At 42.3% G+C, this 19,443-nt stretch overlaps 1 long non-coding RNA gene across 1 annotated transcript in view; it reads right to left on the bottom strand.

Annotated features, from left to right (window-relative positions):
* LOC308594801 overlaps positions 1-11,739 on the bottom strand; it is an 82,350-nt gene extending 70,611 nt beyond the window's left edge. The window contains exons 1-2 of the long non-coding RNA XR_014011626.1: positions 11,664-11,739; positions 1,870-1,965 (exon numbers count right to left, since the gene is read on the bottom strand). This is a non-coding gene — a long non-coding RNA (uncharacterized lncRNA). The remainder of the gene's footprint in view (positions 1-1,869; positions 1,966-11,663) is intronic.
* Positions 11,740-19,443: the final 7,704 nt, after the last annotated feature.

The following is a 19,443-nucleotide window of genomic DNA, read 5'->3' as shown; positions in this document are numbered from 1 at the left end:
TGAGTGGGTCTGGGAACAATCTTGGCTGTGCACACAAAAAATCATGTGAACCTTTCACACAGACGTTTGAGCACTGATTCATTACAATGAGGCACACATTTATCCTGACTTAATCTGAGCAGAAATGCCACACAACTTTCAAATGTTTAAGAGCAAAAACGCTTGATGCTAAATCCATGTGTAATATTGTTGTTTAGGAGCCAAACAGTCTACTACGAGATAGTAGTCAGTGGGTTGCATAACTGATTAAAAATTATTCTAGGACTTCTGCTGAATCAGAGGGATCAGACTAAAAAGTCCAGCATGCTATTATGGTGGACCGTAGACATCCTTGAGCCCTGTTTTTCAATCTTAGGTTCCCAGATTACAGCTCTCATCATTCATTTTCAGTGAAGCGAATGTTCAGGGACAGTGGGAGTTGTAGTCCAAAAGTATAGATTGTACACTAACCTAGAGAGCAGACAAGATATAGAGCAGGAACTATGCATCCAACAAGCCGAGGACAAAGAGTTATTTATAGATCATGGACGTTTCTGCCCATGCAAGGCCTAATTTCATGTTCCCCATAAGCTTATATGGTCCTACCATCTCTTGGGGAACCCATGAGCTGCCTAATGTGCCTAGTCCCTGCCCACTGCTATATAACAACAGTGGATGATAGGCTGTTCAGGATCAGGACTCTGTTTCATGGGAAGCATGCACAGTTAAAACCTTCCTCCACTTTAGTTCTGGTGACCTCCCCAAGCTGCTTTCATATGAGTCAGGACAGACACTTCCACTGGAACCAATATGGAGATATAGGAGAAGGAAATAAGATACAGCAAAGATGGACTGATGAAGAATTTTTACGTGTAAGAAGGAATTGTAGGCATGTAACCAGAGCACAGTTAAAAGCAAAATTGCCATGGATGTTTAGTTGAGATTCCTGCATTACAGGAATGACCATTGGAGTCCCTTCCAACTCTGTGATTCTATGTTTCTTCATGCAACACACCCCAATCCAGATTTTGTTAAGGTTTAGTTTTAAATTACATTTTGCTTCTTTTGCTCCAAGTGTTAAAAAGGCAAGCAACCACATGAACTGTAAACATAACTGGAAATGCCTGTTGAAACATCCATGTAACAATATTCTAATATTACATTACAGTATTTGACAAGTTTCAAGATCGCATTCAGATTTTCTGATATTATATCAATTTACTAGTATGTTTCACTGAAATATCAATATTGATTTATTGATTTATTGCAGCAAAACAAGCATCAAGAAACTTTTCATTACTTTGGAATGCCATGAAAGTAAAGTAGCATTAGCCATTCACAAAGCAGCCTGACGATATTCTTCCAACAAGCTTGTGGTACCAAATAAATACAGCCAAGACATCTTCTCTTTAATCCAGAAGTGACCAAAGAGTCCACTTTATCCCACAATACTCTGTGAAATATGCCTGACAGATCTGAGAGCCAATATACACACTCCAGAGGAAACCACCAAGGCTTCTTATTATTAAATGGAATAAGCAGGCAATGAAACTGTCTCAGTTTCAGCTTTTTTGAGGAAGAAATTCATATTCATTCAGCATATCTTAAGTCTTTCATCAGCTTAGATAACAAAGCATGTCCTCTACTCCAAATGTTTAAATGGTGCAAAGAGAATGGGAATAATGGGAAGTTAGGGAGGAAAGTAAGGGAGGGGGTGTCATTCTCTTATAAAACTACAATTTTCAGGATTATCTGGGTGAAGTATGACAATTTAACCAGTTCATTTTTTATATGCAAATATTAGGTTTGCAGCACCAGGCTTGGAGAGTGCGCTTCTACCAACATACCACAGGATACAAGTGCTATGCTTCTTATCTTATTACAACCTACCTTCCTGTCTTCTGTGGGGCAAATTCTCAACAGGAAGCTGATGTATATTGAGTCAACCCACTGGGGGAAAAGATGGATTTTTCTGGAGGGGGTGTTCTAGGGGGAAAAAACCACAGATTTTTAAGTTGCTTTTTAAGTACTTTTTACATATTGAAAGTCACTTTGTTCCTTTGAGAACATAAAATGCATCATGTATAACTTGGTTTATAGTCATAGAATTCTTACATATGACGTATTTAATGTACAATTTATTCAGACAATAATTGCAAACTGAAATTTATTTTAAGTTTTTGTTACGAATGAAGTTACATGCTGGCGAACCTAGCATCATTTTGGTTTTGCAGTTTACAAGCAGATGAAAACAAACGATCAGCATTATATTAAGCAAATTATTTATTCTAAAAAAGTATTGTGTTTTCTACAGTCCTCAATATCATCAAGCAAATAAAGAGAGCCAAAAAAGGAGGAGAAGGGGAACAAAACTCAACGAACACTACCTGAAATTGAATCAGTCTCTTTTTCTAAGCTATCACTATCCATTTCTGTTTCTTCATATTTGTCATCAAATTTATCATGGGCTTCTAGAAACTGAAAAGTTGCCCAGATTGAAACAAGCTTCTACCCTTTCATGTGTCAGTTTATGTCTTGATTTGGTGTAAGTATTTCCAAACTCAAACCAGTTTTTTTCACATTCTGCAGAAGATGGAGGAATATGAAAATGGTAAGAAGCAAGAGAAGATGGGGACTGGGTTGTGAAAAGGCCCAACCAATATGTTGAAGGGGGGATATGCTTGGCAGAATCCCAGGCTGCATTCCTTGGCCTAGTACCTGAAGATGTTTTGTAGTCTGCAATATCTGAAAGTACCTTTCCAACATCAAGCTGAAAGCATGCTGCTTGGTTTGTAATCCAGTCAACATCAGAAGCACTAGTTCTGGCCTTGAATCTTGGATCCAACAGATTTGCAGCATCATGAACTGGATGGCAACAAAATTATGTTGTTCTGCACTTTCTCCCACTCCCAGTCCTTTGATGCCTAATCAGAAGAACAGAAAGCCTCTCCTCTTCCCAAAGGTGAGGAGTTGTGAGCGGGAATCGCTTTCCAGGTCCGCAGGGGGGCGTGGTCAGGCCCCCCTGCATCTCTGGAGTCCTGGGCCTGCGTCACACACTCCAGCCAGCCAATCCGGCTTGCTGGCGGGCATGGTTTAGCTGTTTAAAATGGCCGCAGGCCCACGGGCTCCTCCTTCTTATACAAGGCTTCCTCGGATCACTCGCCCGCCCGCCCTTTAGGTTTTGCCTCAGCACCTGACCTTGCTATGGACCTCGGTTGGTCACCTTGGTTGTCCAAGGGGCCTGGAAGGAATTTTTTCCACTTGGGAGATTGGCTCCAGCTGCTTGGTTTCTTCACCTACCTCATAGCAAATCGTCACAACTTTGTAAGGTTTGGCGGTTAGGCATTGGAAATGGCGTCGTGTGTGGGAGGGGAGGTTGTGGCCATCACCTACCCATCTCCTGGAAGGGTATTCCGTTAAAGGAATCCAGTGGTCATGGTTCCTGTCCGATGCCTAGGGCCATGGCACGACCCTCTAGTGACATTAGGGGAAAGTTTCCAGTTGATTCACATCAACAAGCTCTCCCTATAGGTTGTTAACCCTTGTGTGACTCCCTGCAAAGTGGGCAGGAGTCAAGTATAGTCAGTTCGGTTCCAATGCCTAAACCAATACCACTCACATTCTGTAACCAATAACGTTGTGGCCTTTTTTAGCCCATTGACCTAAAATACTTTTGTCCATGTGTCTTATTTCATCACAAAGCGGGGAACGGGGCCTCAACTCCCAAACAGGTCCACCAATAAAGGCCACAAGCAAAGACGTCACTGGATCGTCCTGTGACAATGACTGTGCCCTTCAAAAGGCAGAATTGATTGCATCTTGCGCTTGTGTGTGAGTGCAGCTGCTTGTCCTTGGTGTACAGAGTACCAGCACCACTTTGTTTCTGCCCATGGCAGCCATTTTGTGGTGGCACCCACATGATTCCCCCCCCCAATATCTATGTGTACCAGCACCTCCATTTTCACCAGAAAGAAGCCTTTCATTTCAAGAATGACAATACATGTACCCTACTGCACTAAAGCCCTTCTCAGGTGAATTTGACCTGAAACCAAGAGTAAATGAAATTTATTGTATGCATGTCAGTTTCCATAGGTTAGCCCCATAGCTTAATGAAAAAGTGAAGACTTGAGAAGCATAATGGTGTGTGGAGTTGAAACATTAGCTTTATCACATACCCAAATACTTATTCACTCAACAAAAATAATGTAAGACCTTGTTGTGGGTATTAATATATTCTCCCCCCAAATCCTTAAAAGCCATCACTGAGTTAAGGTTGGTTTGTTTTTCCAGCTTGTCAGATAGACACTGGTGTGTTCATCTTTAGAAAATGATATATGACCTGAGGAGCAGGTTTGCAGAGGCACTGAAACTCATTTCAGTATCCAGCTACTTCCAAGTAGAAAAACATTTATCAACTCAATTAAAAAGAATGCACAGAATAATATCCCAGACATTAAAATCCCAATATTGCTACACAGAGGAAATTTTACTATTTATTTTCTGTTACATTTCCAGGCCTAGTGCGCCACTTGATATTATACTTCCAAACTGAGAGAGAAAACCCCTAAACAAACTTAGGATAGCCATAAAGCTTTATTCCTCAGCCAACAATATCATCAATGAAACTTCCAATTTCCTTTGTTTTCAAGTTCCATGTAAACCCCTTGTTGCCATTTAGCATGACTTTTTAAAGCACTGTTTCCATGCACTGGAATAGACAATATTATGATCTGTTGCAAAATAGCCTGACCACAAATTCACGTTTTGTGCTGTTAACATGCAATTCTAGTCAGACAAAATCTATCTTGCTTTATTATATCTTCCATTTTGACCTTTATCTCATTCTTATTTCCTTTAGGAAAAGAAATCAAATGTGTAGGCAAAAGTATTATTTTACCAATTAGTTCTTGAACTAATTCACTAAATCTCTACCCCCCCACCCCGCATCCCAGACTCACACACATTCCACAGACGAATACAAAACAGTTTTCCATATTTATCCAAATATTAAGTGTGCCAGTTCAACCACCTGAACCTTGATAAAGAAAAACTACATTTCATAGATTGTATATCTCAAGTCACATACATCAGTTCACATCCTAGCTGCTATAACCCACCAAGTCCCAAGCTGGGCTCAGGTGCAATGCACAAAGCTAACCAGGGAACAAAATAGCTCAGATAAGAGCATCATCCAGCCACTTGCTACAGAAGACAAATAGCAATCCTTGGGACTATATTTGGCCTAGGGCAATATACCCTCCCAAATCCAAAAGGGTAAGTTAACTGAACTCTTGACAATTTGCAAAACCCATCAGCAAAACAGAGTAAAGGGCTTTGCACAGTTCAATACTACCTACCAGCTTGGTAGGTAGTACCAGTCCACAGAAAACTAATGGTGCTTGGATTCTGTTGAAATTACTCAGACATTTTCTGTGGCACCCAGCCTCTTATGGTTGCAGACCATAGAATCCACTGCAGTGCAGAATCAACCTGTTCGGCATTGTACAGTGGTACCTCTGGTTATGAACTTAATTCGTTCTGGAGGTCCATTCTTAACCTGAAACTGTTCTTAACCTGAGGTACCATTTTAGCTAATGGCGCCTCTCACTGCCTCTGCACCGCCGCATACAATTTCTGTTCTCATCCTGAGGTAAAGTTCTTAACCCGAGGTACTACTTCCAGGTTAGCGGAGTCTGTAACCTGAAGTGTTTGTCACCCGAGGTGTTTGTAACCTGAGGTACTGCTATATGTGCAAACTGAATTGTGCATCTTTGAAATTCAGAAATGTGCTAGGTTTCACTACAGCAGTGATTCAAAGAGTCAAGAATGCTCAGAAGTGAAATCTAAAATGTGAAAGGGATTATTTGCCTTTATAGTTGCATGAAAGCTAAGTTGTACTTCTCAGCAGTGCTTTGAACTTCATTGCCCGTCTCCTTTTTTTAATCCAAACAACCTCCACCCACTCACACCATTAAAATCCACTTTGGTTTATGTATCTTTGGCAAATGAAAATCTAACAACTGATGCCACATTTGTTATGAAAGGAAATGGCCACTTTGTGAACATAAAGGCTGCATTGTCACCCTAGCACAGCCTTCGTCATGTGAAATATCATTAACCTGAGGTAGTAAAACCCTCTATAAATGGCATTTTCCTCAGGAACAAGGGCCATGCCTTCCAAACCATCATGTGGTTCCCAGTTTTACATTTGCTCAGAGTAGTAATTCAGCAGCACGATTGCCTTTTTGTAAGAAGCATCCACAATAAAATAATTTATGGCTTTAATTAGGTAGGGTGCTTATTTCTTTTGCATTGGAGGCCTTAAGGGGGGCAGTTAGTGATGCTTCGTGACCAGATTCATTAGTACCACTTATTTTCATTTACCAAGGACATAATGAAATAGTAGGTTTAACTTCTTTTACCTGGTTAATTCTTCACACCAAGTGATACAGAGTTTTTTTCTGAGTGAGGTAGGACATTATCACCCTATTCTTAACTGAAACTGCTGCCCCATAGGTAGCTTTCAGAGGGGAGCCAGGGGTTGTGCCAAGAGTCAGAAATGAAGGCCAGAACAGAGCTACAAAGTCCATTGCTGCCTAGGAAAATCTCAGCTGAAACAGGAATTATTTTATAGCCCTTCCCCTGGAGGAGATTCCAAAAACCACCATGAGTGGGCAGGGCCAGTCAGAGTCAGAAAATAGTTCACTGTCAGGAAGTTACTGGGACAAGCACATGTGGAAAACGAAAAAGATAAATGGAAGAATGGAAGGTGTGTAAGACAAAAATATACATTTTAAGGCAAGAATAGGGGACATTTGGCTCTGCAGTTAAACTTCAACTCCCTTCAACCTAACCATTAACCACCATTAATGGTGAGGCTGAGGCTGATGGGCGTTGTAGTTCAGCCAAAGATTTCCCCCCTCCATTGAGGCATCTGAGGCATTGTTGAAGGTGTTTATAGAGAAAGCAATGTGGGATATAGGGCAGAAGGAAGTCACAGATGTCAGGAGCCACAATAGAAAATGATCTGAGATGGGTAATAACAGATGGGAAATGTGGTTTAGCAAAAAGGTGGATACCAACAGAGCAAATAGAGAATCAGGAATGTAGAAATAGAAAAGGGAAGAAAAGGTGGAGGTGGTAAGTTCTAATTATTGAATTCTAATTATTGTGAATTGTGCAAGCCCTCACAAGGTAGCTGGCAAAAAAAAACCAAGTTAAAAGCAGAACAATTGAATACATAATATGTAAAAAAAAAACAAAAAACCATGTAATGAACAATGTGTTAAAAGTCAAAAATTATATTCAGTTGTATCTAAATCTTCTCTAGATGGTTGCTGGACAGGAGGGGATGGATTTTTTTTAAAAAAATGTCCTCTCCATTCCACTTATTGTCAGCTGAGCTTGAGAAACACCGTGTCAGGGAACTGCCATCAGTGCCGGAGGGAGAGAGCAAAAGCCAGAGGGATTCCAGAGAGCGTCCAGGGATCGGGAGAAGCAGCCCATCTTCTGGGGAAGAGAATCAGCGTAGCACCAGTGGAGAAGGGGGGCAGTTGGGGGAAGCGGCGAGGCGGTCCCAGGACTCCTTGCCGGGGACCAGAGGGGAGAGTAGGGGTCCTCTGCTGCCCACGCCCTCCTTGCGCAGAAGGCTTTTGCACAGAGAGAGTAGGAGGAGACTAGGCGTCAAAGAGCTTCTTTGCTGGAAAAAGTTTAAGAAACGCCCACTGCCAGCGATTGAGTCAGCCACGGGTGAGTGGCTGTCCAGACAGAAAAGGTTCACTTAGGCAACCCAGCCAGGTGTTTGCACCCAGCCGGGGAGATAAGCACCGGCTTACGCACGAGCAACCCCTAGAACCATTACACACCGTTATTGACTTTAAAGTGCTGTGTTGTTTTTAAAAGGGCCAGTTCTAGGTTATTTGCTTTATCACAAATTGTCTCCACATAATTTAGCAGATTTTACAGAATTATAATTCAAAGTAGCTATTGCTACTGAGTTTCTGTTAAGTTTTAGCCCTTTTCCATTATAGGTTTTGTTTTAAACATTTTTGTACTTCTGAAAAATTCTTAGTATTAGATGTACCATCAAGTGGCCAAAACCATAAGCCTTGTGAGATCTCTAAGCAATCTGACTCCAGCACTAGAAAATTTACTGTGAGGAGTATGGGGAGTAATCTGGTATTGGCAGAGAGAGTGACTAGATGACCTAATAATTTCTTCTTACTACTTTCGACGAGATGATGAATAAGGACCAGCCCTTTTAATAAATTGCTATGTGCACAGACAGGAAGCCATCCAACTGCTTCTCAACGGGCTCCAGTAAATTTAAAGTCAATTCCAAATATACCCAATGTATTCTCTGAGCATCAATCCTTTTGCGGCCCAAATGGTGCCATCAATGCACAAGAGGAAAGTTTCAGCAGGCTTGAGGGATCTCCAAGGTTTGCAGAAGTACAAAAGACCCAGGGGCGGGGGGGGGATTAACCCTAAAGAAAGGAATCCAAAAACAACTCCTTGAGGGCTGAGTATGCTCAGTGGCCATAGAATGTTACCTGACCATTTGGGGGGATGGGACACAGAAAAATGGAATAGGGAAGGGAAGGGAAGGGAAGGGAAGGGAAGGGAAGGGAAGGGAAGGGAAGGGAGAATCATGGAAGACAGTAAAGTTGGCTGGCTGGAACTCTCAACAGGAACAATCCACACTGCAAAGGTTAGTTGAAGGTCTCACTTGTGACATCTCATTTGTTATCACTGTTGCAATACTGTGTGTTTGTTAGTCAGAGTACATGAATATGCACATGTGTACGTGTGTACCTAATTCAACGTTGTACAAATTAAAGTAAATTTGGACATTTCTGCATGGTGAGGTCACTTAGTCAAATATCAGAAATGGCCACCAGTCAGAAAACTCTGGATTGAACTCAGCATGACTAGTGTGTGGCTTTTGAATTCTCTTTTGAATCAGACTTCCCCAACCCCACTTCCAATTCTGAAAGTTAAAGGAGGTTCCAACCAACTTTGTTCTGTGGTTTGGAGCCTGGACTTGGAGAGGAGAACAGTTGTAGGGAAACATTGAAGGGCAATGAAATCAACAGAAATAAATTAGTTGACTTGTGACTAATTTGTCCCACTGATTTTGGTAGGGCTTAAGCATAACTAATTTTGTCTGGATGTGGGCCCTTGTACGTTAAAAGATTTTTATTTTGACCAGTGTTATTTATGGATAAATATGTGAAAGGGCATTTTGTGATTTCTTTTTTAAAAAAAAAAGCACAGGGAGGAAATAGCTACAGTAGAGCTTTTTTTAAAAAAAGTACCAGCATGGTTCAGCCAAAGTTTAGCATTATTAAGTCCTGCTGATTTCAAGGGCACAGTAAGACTAAACCGTGGTTTACTTTGGCTGAATTGTACTTTGTGGCTAAAAACAGCTGAAAATTAAAATCAATTTTTAAAATCATACAATCTCAAAACATCAAGTTTACTCAAAATACCAATTTAAACCACTGGTATTGTACTCAAACATTTTAGTAGATTATATTTGCTGGTATATCCTGAGAAGTTTTGTAACTGTATATGTAAAACTACAAACAATAACCATCATAATACCGGTAATTTGCATTTATTTTGGCCCATTTTGAAGAAAGTTAATGGGACATTAATTGCAACAGGTGACATCCATCATTAGTCATAACCCAGAGGAGATTCATTGAAATCAATGGATTTAAGGTAAGCCAAATAAGTCTACTCTGAGAATGATTTAGTTGGATAATGGTCATTGGTTTCTCAGTAATGTGTCCTATTGATTTCAATCGTAATAAAGCACAAATAACTTTATCAGGATTTGGGCATTAAAAAAATATTATGTCAATCCATCAAGAACAGAAGTAGTCAATACATGTCCTGAACCCCTGACCTACCTGTCAGCAAGTCAGCCCAAAGTTCCAAGTCTGAGGGTCAATCCACCCTCAAGTGAAGTCCAAAGTCTGAAGTTTGGGAAATGAGGTTCAGGGTCAATCCATGTTGTTGTTTAGTCGTTTAGTCGTGTCCGACTCTTCATGACCCCATGGACCAGAGCACACCAGGCGCTCCTGTCTTCCACTGCCTCCCCCAGTTTGGTCAAACTCATGCTGGTAGCTTCAAGAACACTATCCAAGCATCTCGTCCTCTGTCGTCTCCTTCTCCTTGTGCCCTCCATCTTTCCCAACATCAGGGTCTTTTCCAGGGAGTCTTCTCTTCTCATGAGGTGGCCAAAGTATTGGAGCCTCAGCTTCATGATCTGTCCTTCCAGTGAGCACTCAGGGCTGATTTCCAAAGTCCAGCAGTCAGGATACAGTCCAGAGTCAAACCTGAAACACAGTCCCGTGGAGGTCCAGGAGCATTCAAGTCAAGGTTCATCAACACAGGCAGTTAAGCAGACCCAGCACCTCAGCTCTGCTTCCCTTTTGCACCTTGCATGCTGATTGCAGCATCTGGGCTTGATGAAGCATGGGACCCTCACCTGCTCCAATCCTACTCCAGCTGGGGAATCACACACCTCCTCCCAGAGCTAGCGAGCCCCACCTGGCCAGCTAGGGAGCTGGGCTGTGGGTCCTTGTCTGCCTCAGCCTCCTGTAGTGCGCCTCCCACTGCTTCCTCTGCCTCAGAGCCCATCATGTTTGTAGAGACAGGGGCCCTTCTAGCTCAGGTGATGGGTCCTGCTGCTCTGGTTCCTGTGCACTGACTGACATCCCCTCACCATCCTTCATCACCCCATGAGTACTTCCTATATCAATCTTTCCTCCACCCTCAGCTTGCTCAGGTGTGTTCCAAGCCCAGCTACATCCCTCACCAGGATCCCCTTCCTCCTCCCCATTACCCTGCCAGTTCATGACAATGTGATTGTCTTCTGCATGGTTTGGACTGCAATTCCCATTACCCCATGGTGACTGGGTTTGATGGTAGTTGTACAAACATCTAGAGGGCACTGACATTGGCTACCACTGATCTAGAAGATGTTGATACTTGTAGATGTTGATACTTGCTGGCAATGCTTGTTATAGAAATTAATTGCTCACCCACCATTTGGCATTAAGATTATAGGCATTCAGCACAAAGAGAATAGCTTTCTTCCCCAGAACTTGTGGACAACAGAGAAGGGAGGTTGAGTGGAACAAAATAACATTAAATTTAATGAAAAAGTAAAAGGGTGTAAGTAAAGTGAAAACCAGTTCATGAAAATCACAGCATATTTTGAAGCACAGCAGGCAGGGATATCTGAAATAAATGGATTGTCCATGGAAAGCTCACAAAACCACTAGTATTTAACATCTCTGTCCAACTTGGAATTGTCTTTCTCCATTAAGATGAGATTTCCTTAATAGTGTGTGTTACCTTCACACCCCATGCGTCAGCTAACCCACTTCCTGAAGGAAAGTAGCTTCCCTCAACCCACACTCTTACTGATTCTACAGATTTACTGTGTTTAAGTCTAAAATTGTTTTGCTATTTTATTTGGAATAAGCCATCTTCTTCTTGACCCACTTGAGACTCAATATGGATTTCTGGCAGCCAAAGAAAGTTACCAACTTGTCTTTCACAAGCTGTTTTTGGTGGATCGGCTGTCCTGCCAAATGAATGGAACGAAGATTAATTTCCATAATAGAATTCAAAAGGCATCCTTTTCCCAACTATCCAGTGATTATTACCTCTGTGGAAATCCCCCTGAAGATTGCAGGATGTGTGGCTGAAAGGTAGGGAGCTGTAGAAGAAAACCACATAACAGGGAGAGCTGGCTGATAGGAAGTTCTCTTTTGGATTCTTGGTGCTTTGGAGCCAAAAAACATCTGAAAAGGATACAAAGAAAACTCTTTTCTGAGATAAACTTCAAACTATACTCACAGGTTTCCCCTTGATTTCCTTAACTGCTCTCTTTTCACACATAACTAAGGGGATGTTTTCATATTCTCACAACCAACAGGTAAGATAATTGAATATAAGTAAAAAGTCATTAAAAAGGTAAAGGGACCCCTGACCATTAGGTCCAATCGTGGCCGACTCTGGGTTTGCAGCGCTCATCTCGCTTTATTGGCCGAGGGAGCTGGCGTACAGCTTCCGGGTCATGTGGCCAGCATGACTAAGCCGCTTCTGGCGAACCAGAGCAGCACATGGAAACGCCGTTTACCTTCCCGCTGGAGCGGTACCTATTTATCTACTTGCACTTTGACGTGCTTTCGAACTGCTAGGTTGGCAGGAGCTGGGACCGAGCAACAGGAGCTCACCCCATTGTGGGGATTCAAACTGCCAACCTTCTGATCGGCAAGTCCTAGGCTCTGCGGTTTAACTCATAGTGCCACCCGTGTCCCCCTAAAAGTCATTAGGCATGCTTAAAACAAAGTGACTTAGGCAGCAAACCAGGTTATTTTCTATGAATGAACACATTATATGTTGTCAAACATGAGTCCCCTATGCATCTTAGCTATCAACAGAAGGGCAGAGCAATCTTATTGTTTGGGACAGCAACCACTACATCCAAAATTCTGCTTTGGGTGTTTCTCTTCCATTCCTTACCTTATTCCACCCTCCCCTACTGACTGCAGTGGGATGAAATTAGCTGCCTAACAGAGGAAATAACCAGCAAGCAGCTTTAATAATGTGCATGATTCCCACAACTGAATGAAAGATTTTAACAAGGAAAAAGGAATAGGAGTGTTGAGGGGAAAGCAAACTCTAATTCAAGGTCTCAATCCAGCTCATGGGTTAATTTTGGCCCTCAAGACCATTTTTCCAAAATCAAGCCCACTTGTGATATCATCTGATGGACAGATCAGCAGGGTTTAATCCTGCACTGGCTGAGTGTTCCTGTTCCCAGCAGAGCACAGGGGCACACTGCCCAGCTGCAGGATGCCATGAAAACCCCTTCCTGATTTGTGGGTGGGGGCTTTCATTTCAGCAGGGGATTCATTGCTGGTGTTCCATGCAAACCTCTTCCTAAAACAAGAGATTTGCATCAGAACCCTCTGCTAAAGTAAATGAGAAGCGACCTTCATTTTAGCAGGGTTTGCATCAGAATAAAATTGTGAAAAAAACGGTGGGAAACTTCAGTTTAATGGTGCCTTGCAAAGTGCTTTCAAGCCCCAAATTGCACCTGATGTCATTAGGTTGGCAGCCACAACCACCTGTCAAATTTGGCTCAAGGAGCCGAAAAGGTTCACCAACCCTGTGTTAAAGTTATAACCAATGTCTGTGGTGGTTCTGGCTGTTTTGCCCATAAGGAGAGGCGCCACCTGCCCCACAATCCATCTATCATTCAGCTTGCTTGAGGACATTTAGAATCTTGGGGGGGGGGCTTGTCCAGCCACCCTCAACAATGTAAATGATAGCTCTTACTGGTTCTCAGTACAGAAATTAGGTCGATATTAGAGCAATGAGTTTTATTAAACCTCACTTTAAACTTGCCCGTTTCACAAGATAAGCCAAGTACTGATCTTTGGGGTGGGGTGTGCAGGCAGAGAATTAAGAGTCAAGTGTATAAATGTGCTGTGCTGTTCAGAATTTTCAGATCATTCAAGGTCATTTCCCATTGTCTGTGATATAAAGGTTATGGTGCGGTTCTCTTATTTTCCTTCATACCAGACTGCCATATGTCTATAAACTGCTTTGAAATTCACCCGTTTCTCATTTATTTGACCTGATTGTGTTGGAATTTTATTAAAAAGCAAGCATGTTACTTAAAATATACAACAATACACAGATCTTGTCATTACTGTTGCTTTATGTCCACATGAGCTTTTGGTGCATGCTTTATATTAATATGGTGCATGATATGTGCACGTGCTGTTTTACAATATATGTGCCATAATAGGGGGTATTTTTTTATTATTATTTTTTGCTGATGTTAAATCTTAGAATAAGATGGGAGCACTTCCAGGAAAATCTCCTCGTGAACAGTCGTCTTTTAAAATATTTCTTTTTAAGCTTACCAGACAATTTATAAGCCAGCATGGGCATGTTTCAACTCAATTAATAATGCAAAGGTGAGAGAAAACCAAACAAACAAAAAGAAAGGGAAAAATAGTTGTGACTTTTGGATGGTTTGGATATAGAAGCACCTTACAAAAGTTGTGCCATTTCTAAAACCTCCAGTTTCTTTTTAGTGACTGCTGGGTTATTTAGAACAGGGCTGGGGATCCTCAGGCACAAAACCGAATTTGGCCCACCAGGGGTTCAGATTTGTCCTGCCCAACTACACTCACTTGCCTTACATTTATGTTGTGGGGTAGAGGTTAGGCTGAGAGGCAGTGATAGGCCCAAAGTCACCCAGTGAGTTTCAGGGCTGCGTGGGGACTTGAACCCTGGTCCCCCAGGTCCTAGTCTAACACACTCTAACCACTTCAACCTATGTCATAGGATGTCATGTGTGAAGCAAGTAGAGACACAGCTAGCAACTCACAGCTGGGAATCTTAAAGTGTGCTGCCAGTTGTGCACTGGCAATATAAAGCAGGCTTCAGTTCTACTGCCATTCAACTGAGAATGGTAGAGCCAAAGCCAGTGGGATCAACTGCATGAGTGAGTTCCCCACAGGAATCAGGCTTTGAGAAAGCCAAAGCCTCAGGCACTTTAGAGCACCACAGAGGGGCAAGGGGAAATTCTGGTGGACCTAATTAGGCCTGCAGTTCAGAGGTCTCCAAGTTAGTTTTCCTTATCAAAATTGCCCTCTCAGCCTGCTTTTGTCCTGCGAAGCTTCAGCTACTATAGCTTTTGCCACATAGGAGGAAGCAATTTAAACCTGGAAAACAACTTTTGGAGAAAGAGATGAGGCAGCCCCCGCTATTCTCCCTCACCCACCGCAATGTGATTTGCAGCTTTCTGCAGCTGCTTTGTGTTTTGAAAGCAACAACCCTACACTCTTTGAATAGGGGAAATCATGACCAAGTGACTGTCAGAGACTGTTGACTCTGCATATATAACTACTACCCAGAACTCTTCATAAATCTGGAGCTCATAAAGAAAACATTTGTTTAGCTACCAAATGCTGAAACCACTGAAATTGGCAACGTTTTCCCCCACGGAGTTGAGGATATCTTGTAACTCCAAGCCATACAGCAAATATGGCCAAGATTATTAACATAATGAAACATTAGCACTTCCCAAGCAAACAAATATCTCAATAGGAACCAGGAACACTAGGAATGTCACTGCCACCTTCTGCTACCTAGACACTTGATATATTTTTTCTAACTTGTTGCCTAAACCTGACCATTCTTGGTAGACAAACCCATCTCATTCTTAGGATGATTGTATAGCAGTGTGCAGGTATTCCTGATCGTTGGACATGACTCCAGCTTTTCAGAATGTGTCAATTCCCATTTTCACCCATTGTCAGCTCTTCAGAATCTAGCCATAGTCATGCAACCATGCTGAAAGCACTCCATTCACAAACAACAGTGGAAGTTGTTAACAACAACAACAACAACAACAACAACAACAACAACAACAACAACAACAACAACAACAACAACAACAACAACATACTTTTTATACCCCAACCATCTGGCTGGGTTTCCCCAGCCACTCTGGGTGTTTCCCAACAGAACACCAAACATTAAAACTTCCCTAAACAGGGCTGCCTTTAGATGTCTTCTAAAAGTCAGATAGTTGTTTATTTCCTTGACATCTGAAGGGAGGGCGTTCCACAGGGCAGGCGCCACTGCCGAGAAGGCCCTCTGCCTGGTTCCCTTTAACCTCACTACTTACAGGGAGGGAACCGCCAGAAGGCCCTTGACGCTGAACCTCAGTATCCGGGCCGGATAATGGGGGTAGAGATGCTCCTCCAGGTATATTGGGCTGAGGCCATTTAGGGCTTTAAAGCTCAGCACCAACACTTTGAATTGTCCTCAGAAACATACTGGGAGCCAATGAAGGTCTTACTGGGCTGGAGTTATGTGGTCCCGGCGGCCGCTCCCAGTCACCAGTCTGGCTGCCACATTCTGGCATTATGAATGGTTGGGGTAGCAATGCTTCTGAATATTGGTTGCTGGCGAGACTTCCGGTCGGTGCCAGCGCTTAATGGCGGTCCTGCCTCCGAGCTCCGGAGAAGGACTGCTTCGCAAGTTCGGGTCTTACCCGCTACGGCGAGCGGGGGACCCCTAAAATCCCAGGCGCTGAAGCCTGAGAACAAGGAGACTCGGTGGGCACCATTTGCGCCCCCGGTACCGTGAAAGAGCCTTTTTAAAGGCTACGGATCGACATCGGGAGTGAGCGCGGTGCTGAGAGTCGCTACCCAGCCTGCGAAGTGAAGCCGCGTCGCCATTAGCGGAGAGCGCCGATTCCTTCCTGAAAAGAAATTTGGACTGAATTCCCGTGAGTAGGAACTGAAAAACAATTGGGAAACTTTAGAAATTGAGCTGAAAGCGGGGGGTTAAATCAAGGAAGTCTGCCTCCCCCCGACTGCATGAAATTTAAAGCAGCGGAACTTTAAACTTGCATCCGATGAAACTTGCTTTCTAAGTGACTGAACCGGGCACGGGGATTTTGGATCTCCCCTCTAGCTAGCAGGGCAGAGGGGAGACGAATGAGACTGTAAATCTGCAAGATCTATTTCAAGCAAAATCCTCTGCTGTCTCGCTCTAAAAGCACGAAACGGTCTGCCTTCTCAGAGCAATAGCTCATTGAACCGACTTTGCCCACAAAGTAATACTATGATACTGTGATACAAAGTTTATACAGTGATTGGCCACAGTGTAATACAAGGGGAAACAACATAGACTGTGAAACTGTGAAACTGTGAAACTGTGGCAATTTGCAGCTACAAGTTTATAGCAATATTGACTCTGACTGTAAAATCCTTCTTTTTTACACCTTTGGACATTCTCCTTTGTTCTTGTATTTGAACTTTTTACTTTATGGCCATTTTGATTTGCTCCCTCTAGAGGGTAATGAATGTTTGACACGGCCCAGGACAGTGGAATTTCCCAGCAGAACAGCTCCCGTGGGAAGTGACCTTGACATGAGTGGTACACAGGAAGAGATTGTCACAAGAGCTAAAATAAGACAACAACAACAACAGCTGCAACAGCAGTCGTCAAAGAAAAGAGGCTCAATTTCAGCTGCAGCTCCAGGACCAGCAGGAATAACAGAACAGGAAAAAGCAGCAGCTGCCTCTATGGAAGCGGTGACAGATGCCTTGCTTAAGATAAATCAAACTCTGGAGTCTTTGACAAAACAAACTTCAGAAAATACGCAAAAATTAACAGAGATATCAGCAAGATTAAATCAGAATACAGAATCCATCAACAAACTGGTAGAGGAAAACGCAACCACACGCCAAATTGCCGAGGATGCGAAAGCTGCTGCTGGAGAGACGCAGGAGAGACTAGAACCGATTGCCAAGAAGGTCTATGAGCACGACGCAACTTTGGCCTTATGGGACTTACAGAGAAAAGAGAGAAACTTAAAACTAAGGTTGGTTCCAGAGAATGAGAGAGACAATCTCGCGGAATACCTGACACGGGAGTTTGTGGGCTGTTGGGATTTGGAGGAAGACGAATTTAAAATCACAACAGCTTTTAGACTGGGCAAAAAACAGGACAGAAAGACCCCGAGAGACTGCTTGATCACACTCAGATCCAAGGAAGAAAGAGACAAAATCCTAGGATTACACTTTCAAAAGGCCCTTCAAATTGGTAACTCAACTGTACAGATCTTTAAAGACATCCCAAAATACATCCTGGATTTAAGAAACTTCTACAAGGATTTGGCCCTCTTGCTAAAGAAAAACAACATCCGTTTTAGGTGGGAATTCCCACAAGGACTGTCATTTGACTATAAATTAAAAAAGGTGAAAATAAAGACAATCCAAGATAAAGATAAATTTCTGGCAAGACACCAGGAGGACCTCCAGAAGGGGACTGTGGACGTACTGGCAGAACAGAGGAGAGCACTAGACATTCTCAACCTTTCGATTGGACAGAAATCATTACCATCAGAAGAAGAGCAACAACTTGGAGCTGTTGGAGGAGCTATAAGAAAACAATAAGATGGCTCTACAATTCCTTAGCTGGAATTGTAATGGACTGAATGGGCCTTTGAAGAGAAGACAAGTATTTCACATTTTGAACAGAGAACAATTGGATTTGATATGCCTACAAGAAACACACATAACCAGAGCCCATAGGAGACTACTTACAAACAAAAGGCTAGGACAAGAATTTGTTTCATCAGATAAAGTTAAGAAAAGAGGAGTTGTAATATATGTGAAAGAAAAATGGGCCCCAAAAATGATTTTTAAAGATGAACAAGGGAGATATTTGGCAGTGGAGATACAAGTACAAGGAGAAAAACTGTTAGTTGTTGGAATTTATGCACCAAACGAAGGCAAATCTGACTTCTTTAAGAGACTTCATGAAACCCTTACGGACTATCTGGACTATAATATGATAATGATGGGAGACATGAATGGCGTGGTCTCTACGAATATGGATAAGTCACAAAGACTAACAATCACTAAGGAAGGGAGACTGCCTAAGACTTTCTTTGAAATGACTGAAAACATGGACTTGATAGATATATGGAGAGTAAGGAACCCTCTGGAGAGAGAGGGAACCTTTTTCTCCCAAGCAATGCTGACCTGGACCAGAATCGATCAAATTTGGATTACTAGTGGTATGGCTCCAAAGATTAAGAAGGTAGAAATCTGCCCAAAAACTTGCTCCGACCATAACGCCGTGAAGATGGAAATGAAACTAACATCAACTGGTCAATTTAGATGGAGAATGAATGACACCCTCTTTCGAGACAAGGAAATTCTTACGAAGGCCCAAAAAACTTTAAAAGACTATTTTGAAATAAATTTGAGGGCTGACGTTGAGAAAAGAGTGATCTGGGACGCAAGTAAAGCCGTGATGCGAGGCTTCTTGATTCAACAAAACTCAATAAAGAAGAAAAAACAGAATGAGAAAAAAGAAAAGATTTTGGAAAAGATAAAGGAAGGAGAGAAAAAACTAAGAGCAAAGCCAAAGTCCCAGGAGATTTTAAGAGAGATTAAGCTATATCAGTCACAATATATGGAATTGATGAACCTAGAGATTGAATGGAAGATAAAACAGATGAAGCAAAAGACATTCGAATCGGCAAACAAATGTGGTAAACTTCTGGCATGGCAATTGAAGAAAAGGCAGAAATTAAATACAGTCACAAGTCTAGAAGTGGATGGAAAGAACATATCTAAACCTAATGAGATTAGAAACTGTTTCTTAGGCTATTTTAAAAAGCTTTATACCCAAGGCCCGCAAAATGAAGAAGATATAGACAAATTCCTTGGAAAATTTGGATTACAAAAAATCTCTCATCAAAATAAGATTGATTTGAACCAGAGAATATCAGAGCAAGAGATAGAGGCTGCCATTCAGAATATGCAACTAGGCAAATCTCCAGGACCAGATGGGCTGACTTCAAGATATTACAAATCACTGAAGGAATGGTTGATT

Source organism: Podarcis bocagei, assembly GCF_964188305.1.
Source record: "Podarcis bocagei genome assembly, chromosome: 9".
Classification (NCBI taxonomy): Eukaryota; Metazoa; Chordata; class Lepidosauria; order Squamata; family Lacertidae; genus Podarcis; species Podarcis bocagei.
Note: the sequence above shows the minus strand (reverse complement) of the source record. Positions and strands in the feature narration are given on the sequence as shown.